The sequence below is a fragment of the Anastrepha ludens genome, chromosome 3 (genome assembly GCF_028408465.1).
Source record: "Anastrepha ludens isolate Willacy chromosome 3, idAnaLude1.1, whole genome shotgun sequence".
NCBI lineage: Eukaryota > Metazoa > Arthropoda > Insecta > Diptera > Tephritidae > Anastrepha > Anastrepha ludens.
The window spans coordinates 69,750,064-69,777,845 of NC_071499.1; positions in this window are offsets into that span (position 1 = coordinate 69,750,064).

Consider the following 27,782-nt stretch of genomic DNA (forward strand, 5'->3'; position numbering starts at 1 on the left):
AATGTTTCCAAGATATTTTATTATAAAGATTAGTAAATTAAATTAGTAAAAGAATTTTTTTTCTCTTATACGTCCACTTTTATTTTAATTTTATTGTAGTTCAAGGGTGAATTAATAAAAATCATTAATATTATTCTAACCAATACTTGAGAGTGAAAAGTGGGCTAATAAGTTTCCTACTTCAAATCACAACATATCCTTAGATTCACGATTTTTTTTTATGGAAACAGTCGTCAATTCAAAGCTGGGTGAAAAATTTTCAAAAAAATAGTTCTGCCGAGGATAGAAAAAACCAGATGACTGGGAACTAAAAACTGAACGTTCTGTTTCAGAACATTGCCGCTGCAGCGCAATGTGTTGCTGACCAGCCTTCAACATCGATCTCTCGACGTTCTTAACAATTATTTATCTATGAATTGACTGCTCGGCGGATTTTAATCTTTAGACGTGCTCATAGTGGACATTTAAATGATGTATTAGGTGCGCAACTAACAGCGGGTTTGTCAATAGATGCCGCCAGCAGTGTGTGCTAGTCGTTTTTTACATAACCTACGCATCATAAACCAAGCCTAGACATATGGTAAGCAAACTGCTTCGACACATTAGTGATTTTGTTTTGGTATCATATACTTTTGGTTTTGTGAAAATGTCTGATTTTGTGCCGAATAATGTAATTTGCGGGAAGTGTTGATTTTCCTCTTTCATTCGAAAAAAAACGGCGGCTGAAGCGCATCTAGAGCTACAAAAAGTTTACGGAGATGTTGCTTTAAGTGAAACAACGTGCCGAGATTGGTTCTGACTTTTCAAAGACGGTGATTTTAATGTTGACGATTGTCTGCGTGAAGGAAGGCCAAAAACCTTCGAAGACGCTGAATTGGAGGCATTGCTCAATGAGGGTCCGTGTCAAATGCAAGAAGAGCTTGCTTCAGTATTAGGAGTTACCCGCCAATCCATTTCCAAGCGATTACATGCTTTAGAAATAATTCAGAAACAGGGGACTTTGGTTCCTTATGAGGGAATGTTGAACGTCGATGGGATGTTGAACGTCGTTTTTTCGCCTGTGAACAACTGCTCCAGCGACAAAAAAAAATGGTTTTCTTCATCGCATCGTGAGGGGTGGTGAAAAATGGATTCATAAAAGCAATGCGAAGAAAAGAGAGTCTATGTCGTTATGCTATGTATTTGGTGGGACCAAGTTGGTGTTATTTATTATGGACTGTTAAAACCAAGTGAAACCATCACTGGGGATCGGTATCGACTTCAATTGATGCGATTGAGCTGAGCACTGCGCGAGAAGCAGCCGCAATACGCGGAGAGGCATGAAAAAGTAATTCTACAGCATGAAAACGCTCGGCCTCACGTTGCCAAACCCGTTAAAACCTACCTGGAAACACTGAAATGGGAAATCCTACCCCACCCGCCATATTCTCAAGATATGGCGCCCGCCGATTATCACCTGTTCCGATCGATGTTACATGAGCTAGCTGACCAGCAGTTCCATTCAAATGAAGTCATCAAAAAATGGCATGGCTTGATCCGCGGATAGCCTCAAAAGATGAATAGTTTTACCATGACGGTATACGAGATCTACTAGATAGATGGTAAAAAGTAGTAGCCAGCGATGCGCAATACTTTCAATGATTCACTTGTAACCATATTTTCAGAATAAAGTTGTATTTTCATCAAAAAAACAGTGAGAACTTAGTTCCGCACTTAATAATTTTTCACATATAATTTTAAAGAGCCGTTTTTGGAACAAAAATAGTGAAACTTGAAAGTAAATTTTTACATATTTTCAAACAACATCTAGACGCGCGTTTTGAAAGATCCTTTATAATAAAAATTTTAGAAGTCAAACCAAAAGTAAGACGTGTAAAGCATATAAAAAGGTTCCGAAAATGTGCTTTATACGGAGAAAATTCTCTACATCTTATGCAAAAATGACATAAATCAGGGCGGTTTTCAGCGGCTTCAAAGTTAAATTTTAAAGACTAAAATTGAACGCATTGCAAAACTGCATACCTAGCAAATTTTCGTTTTTCTATAGGCGTTTGCAGTACTTTCTGTTTTCTATGAAAAAAAAAATTACCACTTCGTCCAGTTTAAATTCAAATATAATGTTAAAAAGTTATGAAACATTAAACGCGTTTTTCTCGAAAAGCTGATTTCGTTGCCACATTTGCTCATCCTATGCACGAGTAAACGGGAACGGCAAGAAATCAGATGTAAGTACGCGGAATCTTATTATTATTAAATAAGTCGGATTTTGTTGTATAGTTTAGAAAGACAGGTTAATAAAAGAGCGAGCATTCATCAGATATCAAAAACAGAAAATGCTGTAATGCAGTGGTGTTGATTCTTTCTACTCGCTCCTAAATACAGGGTGGCTGATGAATTTTGCTACATTAAGAAACTCAAATAACTTTTTTTTTAGTGTATGGAATTCATTTATTTTTTTTCAAGTTGAAGGTCATTAAATTTTATTAAATGTAGCTTAACTATATTAGTTTTAAAAATAATTGAATTTAAATGCCCCCCATGCTCGTTGACACAAGTGCGGCATCTTAGTAAAAAGTTGTTCATTGCTGCTTTGAGAGTTGCGACAGGAATAGCCGCAATTGTTGCCCGAATGGATTGTTTTAGTTCATCCAAATTTATTGGCTTTGTTTTATAAACTTCTTGTTTACATAAACCCCACAAGAAAAAGTCAGGTGCAGTAAGGTCAGGCGACCTGGGGGGCCAACGAAATTCGGAGTTTCTTGAAATCGGTTTATTGGGAAATTTTCGTCGCAACTCTGTCATAACAGTCTGGGATATGTGAGACGTTGCCCAATCTTGTTGAAAACACAAAGAGTTGAAAGGAATTCTCTTTCGGCGTAGTTCTGGATAGAAAAATTCTTTCAGCATTTTCAAATAACGGTCTCCAGTAACCGTAACGGTGGGACCATTTTCTTCAAAAAAATAAGGCCCGACAATACAGCGTGAAGAAACCGCACACCACACTGTCACGCGAAGAGGATGCAATTCCGTCTCGTGGAGTATCTGTGGGTTAGAAGTACTCCATATTCGACAATTTTGTTTGTTCACATTGCCGTTTAAATCGAAATGGGCCTCATCAGACATGAAAAGGCAGTTTAACATGTTTTGGTCTTCTTCCACCATTTGTAGGATCTTCTGGCAAAATTCCAAGCGAATCGGCAAGTCTGCTGCATTCAGTTTGTTAACCATTTGAATTTTGTAGGGAAATAAGTCTAAATCTTTGTGCATTATTGTTTGCAAAGACTGCCGGCTGACACCAAGTTGAGCAGATAAGCTTCTTGTTGAAACCCTTGGATTGCTTTGTATAGCTGCAGCTACAGCAGCGATCGTTTCCTCCATCCGAACTGGTGGGTTTCGATGATAAGGCCTTCTTGCGGCTGTTCCTTGCTCAGCAAAATTATTCACCAGTCTCATTATGGTCCATCTGCTCGGGGGATCGCCGCCAAACATCCGCCTGTACTCTCTCTGTACCAAAACTACGGACTCCAGTGCGTGATAGCGGCGGACTATCCAAATTCTTGTTTGCGTGTCCCAGTTATCCATTTTAATAAATTTTAAAGATCAATCTGCAAATTAAAACAAAAATGGAACAGATAACTTAAAAAGAAAAAAAGTTATTAAATTTTTTTTTGGTAGCGGCTTTCATCAGCCACCCTGTACATGGAAACCCAAATGCATTTATTTAGAATTCTTCGTTATATTTTGCTCTTTTAACTATTAATCTAAATTAGTTGCAATTCTCGCATAGATTCAAGTTCTTATGGAAAATATCGTAACTCTCTTCAAGCAAATCAGCAAAGAGAAATAAAATAATTTATTGGAAAAATTTCTCTCTTAAATTTCAAACAATTCGAAACAGTTTGGCAAGCGCTTTCAATTGGACCCGCAACCAATTTGGCGCACTAAGTTTTGGAAAAAAATACATTGACTGTCAAACTGTGTCATTTCGTGTTGGGGAAAAATGTTGAAATAGCTTTTGTTTCGCCATTTGTATGTGACTGCCCGCGAAACAAGTATGTTGCAGACGGGCGCGTTCTTCCACCATATGTATGTTGTTGGAAAAAAGGAAAGAAAAAAACAACAAATAAAAAGTGACAACAAAGTAAAGGAAAAACAAGAATAAAAAAAAACAAAACCAAATAATATAAATTTTACGAGCCGTAACAAGTGGTCGCAAATCTATATTGAAAGTGAAATTTTCGTACTTCATAAAGTGCTTTGTTGTTAATCAGCTGTTGTGCGTGATTGTTGCGATGTTGATTTAGAAAAAAAAAAAGAAAAAAAAAGAAAACAAAATAGCGCATTTGTTAATTTTGTAATGTGCCATTGAATTTGATTTTTTTTCGCTTGTCACTGAAGAAATGTCAAGTGCAAATGTTGTTGGGCAACAACCTGCCCTTGTACGCGGTTTAAATCGGTTGTTTTTGGCAAAACTGATATTTACAATGATCAGAAAGTGTTTATTAATATTTTTGTAAATTTATGTGAATTCCGCTTAGTACAGGATTTGTATAGAAACTTAGTGCCTTCAATTTGAAGAAAAAGTTTAAGTCTTTTTTTTGGCGAAACTGAGATTTGCAATGATCAAACAGTGTTTACTAATATTTTTATAAATTTATGTGAATTCCGATTAGCACCGGATTTGTATAGAAATTTAGTGCCTTCAATTTTAAGTAAAAATAGTAAAAAGTATAATTTAATGTATTGGTAGTTTTTCGTGGCCATTTGGCCATGTTTCCGCTTCCTTTTACGAGTTTGCACCTAAAATTAAAAAAAAAAAAAAAAAAAAATTGTTTAAACTTTTTTGTAAAATAAAACAAAAAGAAATACTTTTTTGAGTTTTATGGGGCGTTCAAAGTTTGTTTACACCTACAATTCGTTTGATAGCTTTTATTGCGCTCTATAACTCTTTGTCTGTTCATATTATTGCTTGAACTTTTTTAAGCAAATATCGTTAGTAATTGTGATCATTGCAATACTTTGTTTATTGCCTTTTCCCGTGAAAATTTGCTACTGAATCGAAGATAAACAGAACAGGTGTAAATATTTTTTTATTTTGCTTCCTAAAAGTACAACACTTTAACAAGGAAAATTAAACAATGCTATCGAAAAACGCATATGCTAATGAAAATCACAAAAAAAAAAAAATCAATTAAAAATAACAAATAAAAAAGTGTTGTAGTGGCACTTGAACTCTTTATTTTCCGAGACTAAATCTCATGCGGCATTAACTAAATTTCAGTTACTGTTCAACACTTCCATCACTCGGTCCAATTGGGAAGACTGAGCTCGCTCTCGAACTGTGCAGTTTAATTTGTTTTCCTTAGCGTCATTAAATTTGTTTGTTTAAATACTAATTAGTAAACAACATTTGTGTTTAGCAAAATAAGCAATAAAAAGATTTTCTGTCCATAATTGCAACACATACAAACAAACATATGCGCATGTAGATATGTAAAAATTTGCATGGTTTTATATGCAACTGCTGCCAGCGTAAATTTTGTTCCCAGATACAGAAACTATTTTTGTAAGGCTCGACGATTCCATATGTATCAGTGTATTTACATCTACATACACACACACTTATAAGTGCTCGGTTGACGTGATGAACTGTCCGCGTGCGTGGGCGGTGCTAATTCATTTGTGATCGGCGTAAATCCTCAATTACAAAACGCAAAAAAAAAAACAAGAGAAGATTTGTCAAAGCCGTTTAGCAAATTAACAAAAAAACATTTAAAACAAACAAAATTATATGAAAAAAATATATAAAAATTTTATGAAGGAAAAAAATGTAAAGGTCGAATTATTTTGGTGTTGGTTATAAAATTCGGGTGCATAAATTAAAACTAAATCTCCTGTGGGCTAAAAATAATATATAATTAAAAAATCATGGATGTAATACAAGAGCTGAGGGAAATGGGTAAGATTTTTTGCTAGTTATGTCAAATGTAAATTTGTCATTTAAAAACGTTGCTCTCTAGAAGACTAAATCCTCTGAAATTAAATGAATATTCATGCTGATGTCAAGTTTATGCTGATTTCATAAAAAACGGACCTGCTTATTCATCTGTGTGAATTGCCAGTTAATATGGGACATGTCTCAATCAATTTTCAATTGCCAAGCCAGAATTAAGACAAATAATTAGGAACATTTTCAAAATAGTTAAGATTGCAAATTTGTGCCAAAAGTGCTACTCGAATAAAGGCGCAAAGGTCGAGCTGTGGGGTAGTTTCAGATTTCCCTGGAATTATATGCATTTTTTTCTTTTTCTACCTCCCTCAAACTTAAATGATGGTTTTCCGGCACCAATTCTTTGACTTTGTCAACGTTTCCATCCGGTGAAGACGTTGATCGGCAAATCTTCTACGACTTCTCAACTCTTTGCAAAAACCTTATACCACTCGTAGACCCGTGCTTGTGTTGCGTTGATAAAGCACACTCGCTATAGGCTTTGTGCAAAATTTTCGACGATCAAAACACAATATTTAATACAAATTCTTTGTTCGATATTTTTATCCCTAGTGAAAATCTCAGAGCACGCGCGCTTTTTAAATGATCAATTCCCGATATTTTTCTGACAGAATGTACAACGCAGTCCTTACTGTTGGTCATTGGATGACTCTAATGGTAGAATATGCAAGTTTTCAAATACTTTCTATTTGAAGGAAAACCAATTTTTATTTATTTAAATGTAAAGTCATAGTATATTAGGGTAAGGTAAAATTATATTTTAATAAAGTCAATTTACATGCAAGATGCAGTTCATTTTATATTGGCTGTACAACTAATTAATTTCGTATTTTTTTATTAAAAAGCCATTTATTTAAGTATAAAAGTAAAAAATTATTTTTTTCAAAATATTGTCCATCGGAAGCGGCAACTTTTTCCCATCTTTCAGGCAATTTATGGATTCCATCACAAAAAAACTTCTCACCTTTTGCGCCGAGAATGTCATCAATCTATTTTTTAATACCATCATCATTGGTGAACCGTATTCCAGAAAGGTGATTCTGCATCGAACGAAACAAGTGGTAATCAGAAGGAGCTATGTCTGGGCTATAAGGCGGGTGAGGTAGAACTTCCCATCCGGCATTTTCCAAATAATTTTTGACCGGTACTGCAACATGTGGCCGAGCATTGTCATGATGGAAAATCAATTTCTCGTGTCTTTTCGCCCATTCTGACCGTTTTTTGGCTATTGCTTGCTTCAAACGTATCAATTGTTGGGAGAGCTATACCTACATCCCGTGATCGTTTGGCCCGATTTGAACAGCTCATAGCACAGCACACCCTTCTGATCCCACTAAATACAGAGCATTACCTTCAAACCATGAATATTCGGCTTTGGAGTCGATTCGGCTGGTAGGCCTGGCTTCACATATGCTCTTTTCTGCTTTAGGTTGTCGTAATGAATCCTTTTTTCATTGCCAGTGTCAATACGATGCAAAAACGATTTCTTTTTGTGGCGATTAAGCAGCATTTCAGACATGCAAAATCGTCTCTCAACGTCTTTCGGCCTCAATTCGTGTGGCACCCAATTTCTTTGTTTATGAATGTATCAGGCTACTTTTAAACGTTTAGAAATGGCTTGTTGAGTGACTTTTAATGTTTTTCCAAGCTCTTCTCAAGTTTGGCATGGATCTTGATCGAGTAATGCCTCCAATTCTTCATCTTCAAACTTTTTTGATGGACCTGATCGATCTTTGTCTTCTGAGCCAAAATCACCACTTTTAAATCGTGCAAACCACTGCTGACATACTCTAACCTCTGGAGCATATTTAGGATAAGTTTGTGATAGTAAACGATGTGCTTCTGTTTCACTTTTCTTTACATTGACGAACAAAAGCAAACCTCCCCGCAAATGCTTTTTTGTTGGAACGTAATTTGAGATTTTGACTGTAATAAAAAAATGTGTGTGTTTACTACTTGATTTTACTTGATTTTTTGGCATGCTTTAACATAGAATAGCTGTCACCGTCAAAATATTAACTACATAAATATATATGAAGTTAGTAACAAATAAGAAATTAATTAGTTGTACACCCAATATTAAAAAGGCCAATGACCCTAACGGCGCCGAAAAGTTAATATTGTCTCATTAAATGAAAACGCATATTTACTTTTATTTAGGTGGGAGCCTGGTTTATAAGGTCAAAAAAATCAATTTTTTTTTTTGTGTTAAGCGATTCCTTATATAAAGGGTGTTTTTTTTAGAGGTTAGGTTTTCAAGATGAAATAAAACGTATATAATTTAATGTTATGGCCAAGAATTTAGCTTTATTATAAAGATAAGGGTTTGCCATTATGTTTTAAAAATGATTTCGGGCAAGTGGCCGCCGCGGCTGGCTCGAATAAATTCCAGCCGAGAGGCCCAATTTTCGACCACTTTTTGCAGCAATTGGGGCCGTATGTCAGCAATAACGCGCCGAATATTCTCTTCCAAGACGTCAATCGTCTCGGGCTTATCTGCGTAGACAAGCGACTTCACATAGCCCCACAAGAAATAGTCCAGCGGTGTTATATCGCACGATCTTGGAGGCCACGCCACAGGTCCACGGCGCGAGATAATGCGCTCCCCAAAAGTTTCCTTCAATAAATCGATTGTTGCGTTGGCTGTATGGCATGTAGCGCCGTCTTGTTGGAACCAAAGGTCGTCCACATCAACATCGTCCAATTCAGGCACGAAAAAGTCATTAATCATGGCTCTATAGCGCTCTCCATTGACTGTAACATTATGGCCGGCTTCATTTTTAAAGAAATATGGACCAATGATTCCCTCTGCCCATAGAGCACACCAAACAGTGACTTTTTGAGGATGTAACGGCGTCTCAGCAATGGCTTGTGGATTATGTTCACTCCAAATGCGACAATTTTGCTTATTGACATACCCATTCAACCAAAAGTGAGCTTCATCGCTGAACAAAATTTTCTTGTGAAAATCGGGATCGGTGGCCGTCTCGCTTTGGGCCCAAATTTGCACGATTTGCAAACGTTGTTCAGATGTAAGTCTATTCATTATGAAAAGGCAAACCAAACTGAGCATAAATCAAGTGACAGCTGTCAAAAAGACCATCTACGAAAAAAGTAGTGCCAACTTGGAAACCTAACCTCTAAAAAAACACCCTTTATTTCAGAACATTCACACAAAGTTACAGAGCCTAATTCTCAATATTTCCGTAGATACAAAGCCAAAGGTAGGCGAGCGTTAGGTAGTTACGCTGTGACCGGACAGCTATAGTACAACCTTTATCTTCTTTTCTCGACTTTTCATTTTTATGATTTCTTTGAATTGGCGTACATGAATGAAAAGAAACTAATGAACCTTTTGAAATGAATCACAGCTTGTTCCCTTCAGTATTAAATTCTCTTCTTTGAACTAACAAAATAGATAAAAAAATTTTTTCAAGATTTTTATACTGAATTTTTTTTATAGAAAGACATTTCTTTCTATAAAACCTCCAAAAATTTGAAATTTTGGAATTTCTCTCAGTTTTCTTAGTTCATCTAGAATAAAAAATGATGATAATTAGAAATCCATTTGAATTTTTTGCTTTAGATAATAATTACGAGCTGTATCTTGTACGCCAGTTGGAAACTCCAGCGTTGCAGCGCTCTACTAATTTCTATGTTAAACATTTTTTTCAACTTATTTTAACCAGTACACAAATTTTTTATACTTTTTAAATGTTCATTAAAAGATAGAAAAAACTTTGCAGTGCTAAATTAATTTTTTCCTTAAAAAAAAAAATCGCAAAGAGATGGAATTTTTAGACCTCATATACCAGGCCCCCCCGCTTTATGAAGGTCTTGAACAATTTGACGTTTTTTTTTCGAATTTTTAATTTTTTAAATTATGGCCTTTTTCCAGCAACTTAGCAATAAATTGAATTTATCAGGCCGATCGAAATAAAAAATTAATTTTGATAACTTGTATTTGAGATCCCATGTTCTACTTGGGAACCACGGAAGAATATCGTGACTTAATATTTTACTTATCAATACACAGTTGAGTGACTTTCACTTATCAAGTTTATGAAATACATAACTTTGCGTCACTTCGATACTTTGCTAAAATGTTAACTATAAGCTGGGGTTGCAATAGAGTCGATGGTTGCGTTTTGGTTGCGGCCCTGATATGCGTTAAGCGAATTTGGATTGGACATCTCTAATCAGCCTACGGACGGTTGGGTTTTGCCTTTCACGCAAATTTTTTTTCCAAACTCTATACACAATATTAGGAAGATAATTGGCACAGATTACGGGATCAATCTTCTTTTGGATTGTGTATTACTCCTTTAAGTCTCAATCATAAAATAAAAATTATTAATGAGGAACAAGAATAATAAGGTTCTCAAATTGTTGCCTGAGTCGACAATATAAGAATTCATTGAAGCCGCCAGGTAAATTGTCTACTCTTGAAATTCAAAAGGATATGAATTTGGTATATACATATATGCCAGTCTTTCCGTCATAGCTTGCCAAAGTGCGTTGAAAAGAAATATTAAAAGCATTGTGTTACTTCAGCAGCTGGTTCTGAAGTCTCTCAGATAGAAAATGTAACATGCCCAAAACAACCATACGTAGCAAATGAAATGAGTTGTTTTCCAATGCAGGCACGCTTTTAAGTTTTTTTCTAAAAAAAAAACACACACACAAAATCATAAACAGTGTGCTTTGGCCTATTGGCCTATTTCGTAAACACAACCATTAATAGAATAAATATTTATAAATAAAATGTATTTGTATATGACCTTGAAATGTATGAACATCTGCACGAGCACAGATGAATAAAAAGTATATGCATGTACATGTATGTATTTCCACCCAACATCTATTGATGAACGTGACAAGCGAAAACACGTTCGAAAGGTGCCAAAATTGACCTAAATTCTACAATGAATTGCATACCTACAAACACCAACCATCCTGCAGTGAAATACTAATTACTCAGCAAAATTTTCAGTTCATGAACTAGTTCGAGAGTAACAAGAATTACACTAGTTGAAAAATATTCAATTAGAGGTTTTATGCGATATGCACTTGAAAGAATGCTTTGACCATTGAGGGGTTGAGCCGTTATTTAAAAATTTGCATATTGAATTTATTTTTTTAAAAGGATTAAGGTAGGACAAATTTCTAAATAATTCAGTCTTGAATTCTCGCAAAGTGTCTGCCATTTTTTGTACATTTGTAAGGGGAAATTAAGAAAAAGTGTTGAATAATAACTCGACCTGTTAATCTTTCATGCAAAATTTACCGAAAAGTGCATTTCTCCATTATGAATTCATAGGCAATTTTCAAAGCTTTCGCGCCACGAGTAAATATTAAAAAAAAAATGTTGTCAAAACTCAAAGCTTTTTGAGCCATTTGAGACTTGTACTTTATTACAAAAATTCAACGGGCTGAACATTATACATATACTCGAGTATTGTCTTAATTCAGATTAAGAATCTAACATTTTTGAATAAAATTTGATGCGTTTTATTTTAATTTGCACAGAGTTTGGAGCTTAGTTTTATATGGATTTCTTAGGAGCATAAACTATATTTTCATCATCAAATTAATTCAATTAATTGGAAACAAATAAAAAGTAAAAATATTTCAAAAAGCCTCTGCGCTATATTCAACAAAAAAAATTCTTTAAAAGTTTTTCCAACAACAACTTATTTTTGCTCATTTCCAAGTGACAAAAAAACTATCTTCTCCTAACACATTTTCAGCAGAAGCACTAGTTTTTAAACAAAAATGTGTTTCACTTGTTGCGACTTTTCCTACAGGGTTCATTTATTCTACATGTGTGATTAATTAATTTGCGAATTTCATATGCAAACGTAGATAAAAATCAAGTTGTGTTCGTTTTTCTGCTGATTCATAACTTGAGGCACGCGATAATAGAAAAATACTACAGCAGGTGTGAAAACTCGTATGCATTCGCTTTGTTGTTATGGTCTATCAAATCATTCATATTTTCACTTCCTTAATTGATTACCTTTTTATTATATATTTATTCATCTTTATTTTAAATGATATGTTCGAATCTAGTCTATAAGGTTCTTGATAACCATAGACTGAATAAAGAAGTAGAAGAAGATAAGAAGGGGAAGGGGAAGAAGAAACAGAATAATGCTTTCATTTATAAGTGGAAGGTTGAAGAATTATTAGGAGAATCAGTTTATAATTCTGGACTGTTTCAAAACACTTTTATATTAAATTCAAAAATTAACTATGAATCTATTTATGCCGAGTCCTCGGTTTGTATCTAAGATTAATTTTTTCTACTTATAACAAATCGCAGTAAGAAATTACAATTAAGCTATTCCATACTTCTAGTTTGTAAAGTTTCCCAATCATAGAGTTAATAATAAAGGAATTAATTGAAATGAAATGAATTTCTGTGATTTCCCATCATTATCAATTTAATGTACTCGAATATTATTGTATAAGCATCACTGAAGGCCCTGCTAGCCAGTGTATGAATACGACTGTGTATTTATGGTATTACGGTATTTAAATATTTGAGGGGCTATGTAAAATCTCTACAGCTAAAAAAATAATAGTCTCCGCCGTTATTTTTATTCCAGCTTGAACTTACTGATATGTGAATATGCCAACAGATCGAGTGGAGCGAACTCTTAATTTCTTTAGCTTGTGCATAAATTAATATGTTTTTTCCGGGATAACGCACGTGAGTACTGCTATACCGACATAGCAATATGCACGACTTTCAACCTAACAACTACAGATACGTACTAAACACCACTCCACAATCTGCCTCTCTCCCACGGAACTGCCAAGAAAGTATTATCTCACGGGGCTGGTTAGCTCATAGCATAGGCTGCTTGTTAACATATGGTTGACGTCTACGAAGCTCCGCGCGTCTCAAATTATAATTATTTTAAAGATTTTTTACAAGCACGTAGATTCCCTTCCAGATATCAGCTGATTTCAACATGAAATCGAAAATATATTTCCCGTTTAATATGATTAAGGTATATGCAGCACAGCATGAATATTGGAACAAGATGTGATCAACATTTTTTTCTTTCTACGCAGATTAGGCAGTTTGGTGAACTTCCATGACCAAATCTATGGAGATATTTTAAAAATATACCGTATCCTGAGAGTGATTTAGTTAGGTGCTTACTTGCTCCCCCACCTAACTAAATTCGTAAGTATGGGTGTTTACTCATGCGGTCAACAACCCTTTAGTGATCTGTTCCACCGGCCTTACCAGTAGGAGATCGAACGACCCTTTTTTTCTGTTGCAATATCTTTACCCTTACTTTACTGTCGTGTTCGTATAGTTATATATAATCTCTGCATTTCTTTTGCCAAAATATCTACCGGGATTAGTTCAGAAATGATTAGAGTAGCGTCATTAGAAACTGTGCGGAAGATAGTCTGCAAAGCGGTTAGCCGATAGGCAGCTATCAGTTTTCTTACGGAGCTATTTATATTTAGTGCGTCAGCCCAGATCGGGGCGCAATATAAAATACCGAGCTAACTACCCTGTTATAAAGGATTATTTTGTTATGACTAGGGCCACCGTTGTTGGCCATTATTCGTGACAGACAGAACTGCGCCTTCGATGGTTCTTCACGGCATGTTCCAGGTAGATTTTAAAGTTCGAACGAGTATCAGGCATCACCTCTATGCATTTTATGGCGTGTTTTGATTTGATAATTACAGTCATTTAAATTTACATTAAATTTCATCATAAATTCTGCTGCCTTCCCATTGCTTGTTAGGACTACATCAGTTTTGGGCTCAGCTAATTCCAGATTCACGGATGTCAACCAAGCCTTGTTCCTGCTTTCAGCTGCGATCCTCTCAATTTCTCGGATATATGTTGTCATTACTACCACGATATTATTCGCGAATTCAATGAAGTGCATATTAAGCCCTAGAGCACTGTCAACTTCCATAGTTGTGGGTATAAAACTTATCCTTGGAAGACGCCTGCTGACACTATATACTTTTCAATGGCTTTGTCACTTCTAAACCTCACTTAACGGTCTGCAAATAGCTTCCAATTATCCTGGTAATATAACTATGAGGAATTGTAATATATGCTACGAACTAGCTTCGTTAAAAGCTGTAATTTTGTCATTTGGACACCACGGATTGCTGCTGATGGAATGTCTCTCTATTTTCTAAGTGCTCGCTTATGAGAATAAATCAACTTTGACTCTTTTCTTGACCATTTTTTTATATCTCGCTTTCAGGAATGCTTAGAGTTGAGGATAACTTCGAAAAGTTTTGCACTTAATTGGTGCTCTAACTTCTAGCAATGCAGTTCTGCAATTTTCAACTTTAAATTGTCAGATAATATATAAGAGTTTAATGTTAAATGCGCTAACTCAATAATTATTTATTTCTGTCCACTTCGTTGGGAAAAATAATATTTGTAGTAAATAACTTAGATAAAATTGGTTAAAATGCATATTGTATTAAGAAGAGTAAGGTAAAACTCGTTCAAATCGTATCCCAAACCACAAGATTCACTAAATTTCCAAAAATCGTGTGTGTGGAGTCCTTATGCGCTACGGAATTCTATTTCCTAAGCTAGTAAATATTTGCAATTTAGAAAGATGCCTATTAGTCTGGCCAAACCCATCAGGTATCAATGTGACTACTGAATGAATAATAAAAAAATTAAAAATAAAGGTAGATTGGTAGGTGGGTCTGGTGGCTGCCAATATGACACACTTAGACCTTTTGTGAGTCCGTTGTAGTACCACTGGGTCTTCTTTCTTACACTATGGGATCTTTTTTAAACCATTCCGTGGCTTTTATAAACGAGCCTAATTTCACTAGTTTTAGATGCGCTATATCCGCTATATCTATTAGAAAACCACTACCGCCCGTGTAAAGTCTTCTTCTAGCTAATCCTTCACACTCACCAAGGAGGTGTGTCATAGTTTACTCCTCTTTTGTAGTGTAGCAACTTCTGCAATAATCGTAGTATGGAACTCCTAGCTTTCTGGCATGGTTGCCTATTAGGCAATGACCGGTTAATACACCCATCAAAGTTCTTGTATTTTGAACGACCACTGTTGAGTTATGTTGGTCATGGAAATTAGCTTAATTCACATGCTGTTAGGTTTTGAAATTTTGAGTTTAATATTTTAATAAAGGGTTTTCCAATAACAGGTGTTAGAGGAGAATGAATTGCGCTATCGAGAGATGATTAACGATTTTTTTGGCTGGAATTGGATGGTATTGATCTTGACAACGTTTATTTTGAACAAGGCGCTATGTGCCACACAAGCAACGAAACCATTGATCTAACACCTTGTGACTTCTTCCTTTGAGGCCACGTGATGGAATTCGTGAGGCTATCGAGGACATAGGGCAGCCACTTCGCAATTCGGTTATGGAAAATTTCATGAAAAGGAGGTCATTTGCCTGATGTTATTTTCCACTATTAACGGCATACCTTCCTCTTTATAATGAAATAAACATTCGATCATTTATTTTAAAAAATAACATTTTTCTTTGAATATCAAAATAACACCTCTTATTAAAAAAACCCTTAGTTTCACTGTCTATCAGTAATTTACTAGCGGCTATGAGCATAGCGCTTATCCGATTGAATAGTTTGGATTGTACCTTTTCTGACAAGTTCATTTGCTATACATTTGCCTACTATGTTTCTATGACCTGACACCCAAATGAGGTTTACTTCGAAATAATGGGATAAGCCGTTTAGAAGTTTATAACATTCTTTGACGAGAATGAGACTCTAGCACTTGTATTGCTGCCTGGCGATCTGAATAAATGACGACATTCATGGTGGATAATACTCTTGTATTTATCCCTGTTACTCTTCCTTAATGGGTGATCGGGTAGGCGGAATGATTTTTTTATCTCCAGTTTTTCGGAGTAGACTGCTGCACCTTATTATCTAATTCTGAGTCATGTATATAAATTCTTATTTCATTTTCATTTCGAATAAGGCCATTATCCCAATCTTCTTTCGAACGTAACATTATGATAAAGGATTTATTTAAATGAATGGCCTTGGTATTACAGAAGTCCATTTCTGTTTCGCCTGCGATTCTCTCTAATATGAACGAATTACCCTTATAGGTTGTTCTGAATGAACTTATTTCACTTAATCTAAGAGCTTATTTGGCAGCTACTTGTTTACTGAATAGTTCAATTGGTAGTACTTTTCGCATAATATTTAATGCAGGGGTAGTTCTGATGGCTTCAGAAATACAAAGGCTGGCTGTTCTTTGTGTATTATCCATTGTCTTTTTGATTTACTCCCTACCTAAAGCCGGCCACCATAAAAGTACGCCGTAAGTTAGGGTTGGTCTTACTATTACTGTGTATAGCCAATAAACAATGTTGATACTCATAATTTTTTGTTTTGCTTTTGTATTACTATTACTTTCTATTAAACTTTCGTTGAATAACAAAAACAAAATATTAATTGCTTTGCGATTTTTTTTCCTAAAGGCATTCCGATACAAGCTTCTTATTTTGGTAAAATTGATATTCAATAATTTTTATAATATTTTTGTTTGCTTTTGTATTGCTTTAATTTTCTATTAAATTTTCATTGAGTATTTTTGTCTTTCAAGCGTGAAACGCAAAACGAAAACAGACGCTGAGATAAACAAACGGTGATGGCTGCCAGGCATGATGGACTGCTAGATAGCAAGTTAGAAGAATGGATGGATGGGCGGTTGATCGTTGTGAATTGAAATGAACTCGACTAGACTATGAAAATACTTTCGTACACACTCATATACATACAATTTACACTTTGTGTGTAAACACTGTGATGCACAGCAGTTGCACAGGATGCTTTTGTGTAAACTTACGTTGTTCCAACTCAAAGCAACGGAAGAAATTGCAATCAATGGGCGTACATACATACATACGTACATAGTTATATATAATACAAGCATGAAATTATTTACTCAGCTTTGGGTGAAATTGAACATTTTATGATTTATATAGCCAGTATACTTTTTATAAATGACAAAATTTCCCGTTTGAAGGTTTTTCGAAAAGAGGAGATTTGGTTTTTGAGAGGGGTTTGCTAGATTTATTTTCGATAAGTTGTTGGAAACTAATTATTTTTATTATTAGGAGGGAGTTTGGCACTACACCATGTAACACCTATTGCGCCCTGCATGGATTCAGAGGTTTTATCAGAGCCCGTTCACTAAATTCTTAGCACTTGTCCTATTTTAGTGAGTTTTATTTCCTCTTGTCGTAAAATATATTTACCCAGGTGCTTGTTCCGCTTAATGCCACTGGAAAGGATTCAACGATTCGCTGCTCTGTGCATAACAGGAGCGATGAAAACCACTCCAACGGCAGCGCTGGAAATGATTTTCAGCATGCCACCTATTGACCTTATGGCGGAAAACCTGGCAGCGAAATCCGCGAGGAGGCTAGTGGATGCTGGGGTATTCATCTGCTGAACCATCGGACACAGCTCAATAGGAAAGTGGAGCTCAGGTTGCACAGACTACATGACTCCCTACTTAGTTGGGAGAGAAGGTTCCGCAGTACAATTGAAGAGGAGGGATAGCACAAAGGCATGAAGCCTCGCCATAGAACTTTTCACATCTATACAGACGGCTCTAAAACTTGAGATGGAGTGGGAGCGGGTATTTACTGCTCAAAACTAGGGATAAGGCAGCCTACCAAGCTGCCAGACCACAGCAGTATTTTCCAAGCGGAAGTTTTTGCTGTGGGGGGGGGGGGGGGGGGGGGGGAAGCCGCGGAGCTAGCCTACACTAGAACAAGAAAGAACTCAACAATTAATATATACGTAGACAGTCAAGCAGCAATAAAGGCAATAAGCTCATATTGTATTAAGTCCAAAAGAGTTCGACGGAGCAGGGAGGCTAGCCGCAAGCAGTAGGATGCATATCTACTGGGTACCTGGTCACAAAGGTATTATGGGGATCGAAATAGTAGATCAGATAGCTAAAAGTGCTATCAGACTACCTTTTGAACAAGGGAACGACATATCAAAACCGCTAAATACAATATACAATGAAATAGACGACTACATGAAAAGTCGAGTGGAAACTAGGTCGACCAATCTAACCACATGCAAAACAGCAAAAGTCATGGGTAGAACTAACGACAAAAAACGGACCCAATTCGTATTTACGCTCTCGCGAAAGGACTGCAGAGCTATCATAGGTATGCTGACAGATCATAATGTATTGGCTGCACATGCGTACAAGATAGGGATTGCTAACACGGACAAATGCAGGAAATGCAGAAAGGATGTCGAGGAAACTGTAGAACACCTTCTGTGCGTTTGTCCGGCATTAGCGAATCTCCCAGCGCTGCTTAGACTCGCCGAAAGCGCTGTCCTCCTACATGACGTCTACTTTAGGTGTTCATAGAGGTCGGTCTCCATCTGGTATCGCTAGGGACCAAAAGGTCTATGCGTGGCTTGTTGTCAACCAGGCTAACCTAACCTAACCTTTGCTCCGCTTATGCATCAGTGCTGGTACCGATGCCAGCACATTTTCAGTGGTTTCATCTTATTCACTATTCACTGTATTCTCGCCTAGCGCTACCGTGGGACATCTACGCATGGCTTCCGCTATGCCGCCACAAGCAAGTCTTTGTAGTCTTGTTAGAGTGCTTATTACTATTTTCAAATTGTTTTGGTGTTTTTTGTTGAAATTCTTTTCTTTTAAATCCATTTTAAAATTTTGTTGTGGCGTTGTTGCAGAAATTTTATGTTTAATTTGCGCTTTCAATGAAGCAGATTACAAACAACTCAGGTTTTCTAAATATTTATTTAATAGTAGTAAACACGTGGTAATGCTGCAGAGAAAAATAAGAGGAACTGTGAAAATCTAAAAAAAATCCTAATTCATTCCATACCGGAATGACTCGGGGTTCCCAGCCAATGACTGCCGCTCCAGTAAATTTTACCTGCTTGGTATGCGGCACTCTATTCCTCGTCTGTCGTCCCTGCACCAAATCTATTGCCTAAGCATGTTTCAAACACTTTTCCTCAAGGCTAGCATAAAGATTAACCCTGGGCTCGAAGCCTCTTTCTACTATTTTTGCGAAAAAAGGGTTCACCGGAACTCAGCTTCGGTTAAATGCAATCATGGCAAGGGCGCTGTTCAAGCCTTAAGACTCAAAGGGGGTGGACTCAGCGGTTTGTGACCGCATACAACTCTCGCCACCAGACACCCTCAGCCTGTATGGCCTCTATTTCGCACAATGCGCCGCTTAGTCCCATATGTGTGCCTATATGGAGTATTCTCGGCTCCACTGCGCTCACCAAAGTAGCACCACTCTTCGCATATTTGATTCTAAATCCAACAATAAGACTGGGAGCATGCATACCAGAAGCAACGGAGATAACCCCCCTAACACCCTCAAACGCAATGTTTCTTCCGATAAAGTTCGAGCTCTTACAACTAAACTGCAACGGATTTTCGAGCATGATTTTTAAAATATTATATCCGTGCAGAATAGTTCACCATACCATGAAATATCACCTGGTTGCAGGGATACTACCTAAGGATGTCAGGATATAGCTGTTCGGTAAGCCGATATTGAGCTCGAAATTCTTATCATGTATATATGTTTATATGTACTCCTTGTCACTAGATGCCCGGCAGGATATCATGCTGATATTGGTGAGCTTATCAGTGGTGAAAACCGATTGATAATTGGTGACCTCAACACACATCATGATCTTTAGCATTCTAACCAGCCAAACGATCGCAGTAAATAATTCGACACTCACGGTAATGATCCTTCCAGGATAGTGGGAAACTGCAGCAGGTCGCCTGATCCAACAATTGCTAGCACTGGTCTGATGGTACGACAGCATAAATTGGCGATAATGCTACTTTTTGCAACGATCGATAGGTCTGCCTGTTTTATTTGCGCGAATCATCGGTTATAAATATACTATTTAACTTTAACAAAGGTGATTGGGTCGACTTCGAGAAATTCACAAATCAAAACTTCGCTGCTCTTTCCATTCCCACTGATACGCACGTTGGCGAACACGCATTCTGCTGTGAATCGCTTCATATCCATTAGACAGTTGAACAAAATACGTCCAAATTTCCCAGCGTTAGCAGTCGTTTTAGCAAACGACGGTGACAACCTACGCCAGACCGATCCCAGGTATCCTCGGTAAAGGGATCTCAATTTGTAAGCATTTGGTAAATCAATATAGGCGGCAAAAAAGGTTAAACGCCTGAAGACCTCACATCTGGTGTAAGTGGGTTCCTGTCCCCCGTAAGGTCCCTGTCTAATGCGGCAAAATGATGGAATAGCAACGACCTTTAGAGATTGTGTTTCATTAGACTCGAGGCGATGCGTGAGCCCTTTTGGCTGACTAGACGATTCCAAAAACTACCTCACAACTTTGCTTTTATCAAATGTGTCTACTATACTTATTTTCTGGATGAAGAAGAAAAGAAAGCACAATACCTTCACTTTTACAATTTGGTAAAAATTAGCTGATGAAACGATCTCACCTTGTACAGACTTGCCTTGCAGATTAAGTTCCGGAAAATTACTTTTAAAAAGGCAAAAAAAAAAAATATTCTCATCAATATCTGTACTGTACTATAACTTGAATGTAAGTAAAATACCTTCATACTTATTTTTTGATGCTCACACTACGTCCAATTGTATTTCAATAGATTCCTACAAACAACAGTGCAGGGCATTGGGTATAAAGAGCAACCATCCCATATTGCATTATGCAAAGTAAACAAATGAATTTCTTGCAACTCTACATTTTAACAACTGTCTGAATCTTCTGAGCGCATTTACATTTCGCCAATGCAGAAATTATTTAGAAACTATGTATTTTGCCTATTAATAAATTGCCTTGCTATCGCGCTAATGATGCGAACTTTTTTATAATAAAGGCGAGCAAATAATGTGACTGCGCCTGAGAATGAACTGAAAAAATTAAAAGTAGCCTACTTCGGCGCAATAAATTATCATTACAGCCGCTTTACAACAAATACTCTTAGAATCGTCGTAAAGGAGCTTAATTGCCAATTAATTAATTGTTTTTGAGATGTATTATATTTTTCTCATACCAGCGAATTTCAAATCAATTCAAGCGTTAGCCGCACTGCCTACGCAAATAAAATCCAAGGTGTGCAGAAAAAAAAGCGATGGAATAATCTTTCGATTGTTGCAGGTGGTTAACTTTTTTGAATTTACGCAAATGTTCATAGTAATTATGTATCTACATATGCATGATATTTATATATGTATGTATGTCTGTATGCATATGCAAATCAATTTATGAAAGTATACAACGGTCACTACTCAACTGATTGCGTGGTAGACTGTATGCCAATAAGAAAAGTTTTGTTTTGAAAAGTTTGGTGTTTTTATAGTTTATGGGCAATTATTTTACATAAAGATTTATGTATACCAGCAAAAACTGTAGGATGTACTATTTTGCTGGATTATATACAGGGGCTGTGAAGTATAGGAAATGCTTTGACCAACTACGTCCATAGAAGTTGTTTATGCTGGAAATATAAATAATTGTGTTAGGTTACCCATACTGGGTAAAACTGTATTGAATCGTTTTGTTTTTCTTTTAAGATGCAAAAATTTGCAATCAATAGTGATGACAAATTCCTGAGTTTTATTGATCAGTTTCGAAAATATAATAATACCATATAAATATTATTTTCGAGTGTTATATTTTAGCTCTAAAATATTTATTACTTTTAGAGTAGTTATTTTTTGTCAGAAATAATCATTATTTTGTGATTTGTTATTTTTTTTGTCAGAAATAATTATTGTTTTTTTAATTTTGAATTTTTCATCAAAAACTATCGCTATTTTTTGCTTTATGTTTTGATCGAAAATAAAACCCGATTCCGGAGACTTATTTTTCGCTAAGAACTAAAAATTAGTTTGAGAGTTATTTTTAGAAGAATGAAAAACTCGAAAGCCTACACCTCACCTATACTCGGTTCGATCATGGTGAAACGATTTTTAAGAGTGTACTACCTAGCAGACCGTTATTCGGCTCTAAGCGAATTTGACAGATATCCCAACGATCACACCTGGTATCTATCATCCTTGCGGTTCAAGCACTTCTTCTAAAGTCATCTTACCTCACCTTAGCTCCCCTCGACAAACTTCAACTTAACTTGCCTTGTATGTACATGCATAGACCTGCCAGATGTATTCAAAAAATACGGCGAATTTTCAAATTTCGCGGGCTACGTACATTTTACATTCGATTATTATTTTTTCATGTTGGTACACTTCTTTCGAAGACACATATGTTCCCGGTTTTAAAAATATAGGATGTTAAGTTTGCTTGTGAGAGGCATAAATAAGACAAGAGCTTTGAGTTTTCGGCGATGTTCTGCATTAGACTCTTGCATCTCGTGGATTCTTGCATTGGGACGATTGGGCTTTGGTTTCGATGTCATAACCATATGTACATATACCCATGAATCGTCACCAGTTATAGCACTTTTAAGCAAATCTGGATCATCGTTGACGTCATTCAACAATTCCTGAGCGATGCTCATGCGACGTTGGTTTTGGTAAAAATTCAGCAATTTTGGAACGAACATAGCTGCCACACGCTTGATTCCCGAAATTTCCGAAAAGATTGCTTGACATGAGCCAACCGATATGCCGACATGCCGACATTCTTCTTTTTTGACTCATAATACTCTCACCGTATGCCATTGTCCACATTTCAAGCATTTTTGAGCACTTAATTCCATTTTTTACACAAAATCTGATACAAAATCTCTGATCCATTTTTTTTATTGGTATGGGAATAAGTTTCTGTCCTTTCTTAGCCAAAGTTAAGAATTATTTAAACAATTAAATAATACATGATATGTGAAGTAAGTGCCGTCGGAAGCTACAACTTCACTCCATCTTTCAGGCAGCATATGGATTCCTTTGACGAAAAATTCGAGTTCTTTCGACTTAATCCATTCATTGAGCCAGTTTGCGTTGCTCTCGAAGAAGTCAACCGCTCTCCAATAAGGGCTGACTGCATTGAACGGAACAGATAGTAATGCGAAGGTGCAATGTCCGGGGAATACGGCGACATTTCCCGATTCAGCCCCTCTGAATACTTCAAGACCGATTTAACAACGTCTGGCCTGGCGCTGTCATACAGTAAAATCGGTTTGTCATGTCTACCGTCCCATTCTGCTATTCCGGCCGATTTACTTTGAGAGCTCGATTCAAACACATTAGCTGCAGTCGGTAACAATCCCCAGTAACGGTTTCAGATGGTTTAACGGGTTCGTAATAGATGACACCCTTCTGATCCAACCAGATGCACAACATAACCTTTGAAGCATGAATATTTTTTTTGCTGTCAATGGACCTGGTTCACCTGGCAGGCTCCAAAACTTTCGACGCTTAAGGATATCATAATAGATCCATTTTTCATCACCAACCACGATGCGATGAAGAAAATCTTTCCTTTTCTGCCGTTTCAGAAGTATCTCACACGTCACCAAACGTATCTCTCCTTGAATTGATGTGGTACCCAGTAACCTGCCTTCTGGACCATTCCCATCGCGTGCAAACGTTTACCGAGGTTTACCGACGGATGATCTGCCAACATCTATCTCCTTAGACATATCATTAAAAGATCGTCATGTGTATGCATCCAATAATTGTTGTATCTTCGAATTTTTCGGTGCCCCTTACGCGATCTTCATTACTCACGTCAAAATTGCCACTTTGGAAGCATCGGAAACCCTCTTTAAAAGTTGTATTTGATGGAGCGTGATTACCATAAATATTGATAAATATACGACACGTTTCAGCTGCACTTTTCTTTAAAAGATAATAATGGGAACGATTTCCCGCAAATGCTCTTTTTTCGGGATGAACGAATACAGTTTTGACGTAAGATAAAATAGGATTTTGACGCTTCAAACGAATGTCAACTACTACCATCGAGACCTCATATACACACTTTCAAATCACCAGTATATTACTAGAGCGAACACAAAAATAGTATCAGCAGCGATATCTCTTTTACGAGAGCGGAAACTTATTCCTATACGCAATATCGTAGGCCCTTTTATCCATTTAAGTGATGGAAATCTCAAAATTTACTTTGTACATAAATACGTAGGTAAACGTATGATGATTTATTATATTAAATTTGTTAAAGAACGGTTTAGTATTTATTGAGTTTACGTTGACATAAGTTTTTATAAAAAAGCTTTAATAGTTGGCAAGTCATTTCAGAAAATTTAGCTTTGCTTAAAATAATTTGTCATAGGAAGTACATAGATTTAAAAAGTATGAACGTTGAAAAATCAACCTTGGTACCTTTGTCGAAAAACCGGATGGACTGTAAAAAAACGAACTAGGACATAATCTTGACTCGATTTCGATGTATTATGGCATATTGGCACAGACATAATATATTCCTCAACTTTGTTTTCCATTTGTATAAAAAATTAAAAAAAATAGTTAAACTTTCCTTCTATGAATTAAAGTATTTGCAATGGATACCCCTGTCTACATTTTCTTCTTTAAAATTCTTTAAAAAATGAAATTGGAGAATAAATGATAAACTGGGTATGCCTGATTTCTATATGAAATCTATAGTCCGCCGTGCACATGAAATTTTTCCTGGATAACAAAAAACAGTTGATTTTCGTCCTACGGTGTAATATGAAGGTCCATAAGGTAGACTCGTGTAGGCCAGTCGTGGCAAATGTTAATGAAATAACGAAAAGTGTAATATCAAATTATATGAATTTAAATATTTAAAGGACCTTATAGGTGCAAAGAAAAAAAAACAAAAAAAAGCACGCCGAAAAAGCTATAGGACTATGAATAAGTTCGTGCGGTTTTACAACAGTTGGCGTAACTTGATTATTATTCCATCGATCCACATTTCCAAACATTCATTGGAGAGCTACTGTCGTAAGGCACAAACGTCAGTATAAGTTTTTTATTTGAAGCGTAAACAACAATATTTTTACCACACTTGAAAATGTCGAATTTCGTGCCAAATAATGTGTTTTTGCGGGGAATTCTTCTTCATTATTTTAATATGAAGAAAAAAGCAGCCGAAAGTCATCGTATCTTGGTGGAAGTTTATGGTGAGCATGCTCTATCTGAGCGAACGTGCCAGAAGTGGTTTGCACGCTTTAAAAGTGGTGATTTTGGCTTGGAAGACGAAGAACGCGAGGGTGCGCCGCCAAAGTTCATGGATACCGAATTGGAGGAATTGCTCGATCAAGATCCGGCTCAAACGCAAGAAGAGGTTGCAAAAACTTTGGGAGTTGATCAATCAACCATTTCCAAACGTTTAAAAGCCATGGGAATGATCCGAAAGGTAGGCCATTGGGTGCCGTATGAATTGAAGCCAAGAGACGTTGAACGCCGTTTTATGGCATGCGAACAACTGCTTCAACGGCACAAAAGAAAGGGTTTTTTGCATCGAATTGTGACTGGCGATGAAAAGTGGGTCCATTACGACAATCCAAAACGTCGGGCAACGTATGGATACCCTGGCCATGCTTCAACATCGACGTCGGCGCAGAATATTCATGGCCTGAAGGTTATGCTGTGTATCTGGTGGGACCAGCTGGGTGTTGTGTATTATGAGCTACTGAAACCGAATCAAACGATTACGGGGGATGTCTACCGACGACAATTGATGCGTTTGAGCCGAGCACTGCGAGAAAAACGGCCGCAATACGCCGATAGACACGACAAAGTTATTTTGCAACATGACAATGCTCGGCCACATGTTGCACAAGTGGTCAAAACATACTTAGAAACGCTCAAATGGGATGTCCTACCCCACCCGCCGTATAGTCCAGACCTTGCGCCATCCGATTACTATCTCTTCCGATCGATGCAACATGGCCTGGCTGACCAGCACTTCCGTAATTACGATGAAGTCAAAAAATGGATCGATTCGTGGATTGCGGCAAAACCGACCGAATTTTTCACAAAGGGAATCCGTGAATTGCCAGAAAGATGGGAAAAAGTAGTAGTAAGCGATGGAGAATATTTTGAATATTAAATTTGTAACCATTTTACGTCAATAAAGTTTCAAATTTCGAAAAAAAACCGCACGAACTTATTCATAGTCCTATTAAATTGAATGAAAATGAGAAATTAGGCGGAATGCTGGTTGGAACCATTTACAGAAAGTGGACCTCGAAAAGAGGCTCCGTGTATTGGTGTCACACAAATAGCCGCAAAATAACCTTTGATCTCTTTTAATTGTCACTTTTTTGCTAAACCTTGGGTCACCTATGAGATGTCCGGCCAAAAAGGACTTAATAGGATCACGCACTGAGCATGCCTAAACGAACAGTAACAAAGGATCAATAGCCAAGACAACAAACAATTATAACAAAGCAATTTAAAAATGCTTCACCCTGTACAAAGTGTGCATTCATGTACGCAATTATATACGACTGTGCATTTTATGTGTGTGATTGTGCACCTGCACATTTAAATTCGCAATTAACATAGTTGCCAACATAAGCAGAAAAGCCTTTATAGGATTTTTATATTACCTACAAACAATTTTCAACAAAATGTGCTATTCACTCACATAAATACAATTATTTACAAAAACATACATACGCATTTGTATGCAGTCGCTTATAAGCAACAAGTACTCACACAAAAGCTTCTCGAGACTTTGCTTGCAATAAGCATTTGCTGTTTGTGTAATATTTTGTTTGTAAATTTTAATGATGCTGATTTTTTTTTTAATTATGAGAAACGGAAAAATAAAATCTTACATGTTTTTAAGAAAGTGTGTCTTCCGTTTATCGTAAAAATAAAAAAAATTATTATAATATTATAAATTAATGTAAATGTAACGATTTTGCGATTCGGAATAGTACGCATACGCTTATCAACACAAATACAATGATATTTCTACACATGAGCGGTTTCATGTCAAGTGATAAGATATAAATGTTTTTCTGCATGCACCTATAAATATTATGAAGGACAGACCGAAAGTTTTACTACCAACATACCAACATACATAGTATGGAATGAAAGTAGCATACGTAGATGTAGCACAAGCAGCAATGAATCCGCAGGTTGAATTACTATTTTGGGTTCACGGGATTTGAAGTTGGGGGCATCTTTAAAGGTTTTGATTGGCTTTTGTGAGAAATATTTCTACAGAAGTGCAATACCTATAAATATTGGGCACAGAAACAATAGCAGTAATACCATGTAGATACAATTGCAGCTGCCACCTAAAATTTTTTTAAATTCAAACCTAGTACCTATATAATAAAAACAAAATATTTATATGTTAAAATAAAAAAATATCAAAAAATAAAGTTAAATTTTGTCAAAAAACTACCGGGAATTGTTCAATAAAATGCAAAATAATTGTCTAATCATCAAAATTTATTTGTTTGCCTTCCAAATAGGCCATTGGCTTTCTGCAATATTTTCAAAGATTCGGCAAACGAAATCCGGTTTAAAGCACAAAATTTAAGACAAATTCTTTATTAGATATTCTTTATTAGATAATTTTATCCCTAGTGAAAATCGCAGAGTACACCTGCGGTTGACTGATATAATTAAATGCTAAAAGCAAACTAATTAACAGATCACGCTCAAACTCTGCGACACTATAGGGAGCAGTTGTACCAACATTCCCGCAAAAAAATGTAGATATATGTGTAACGCGCGATTTTTAAATTAACAGTTCCCGATATTTTATTGACAGAATGTACACTTCATA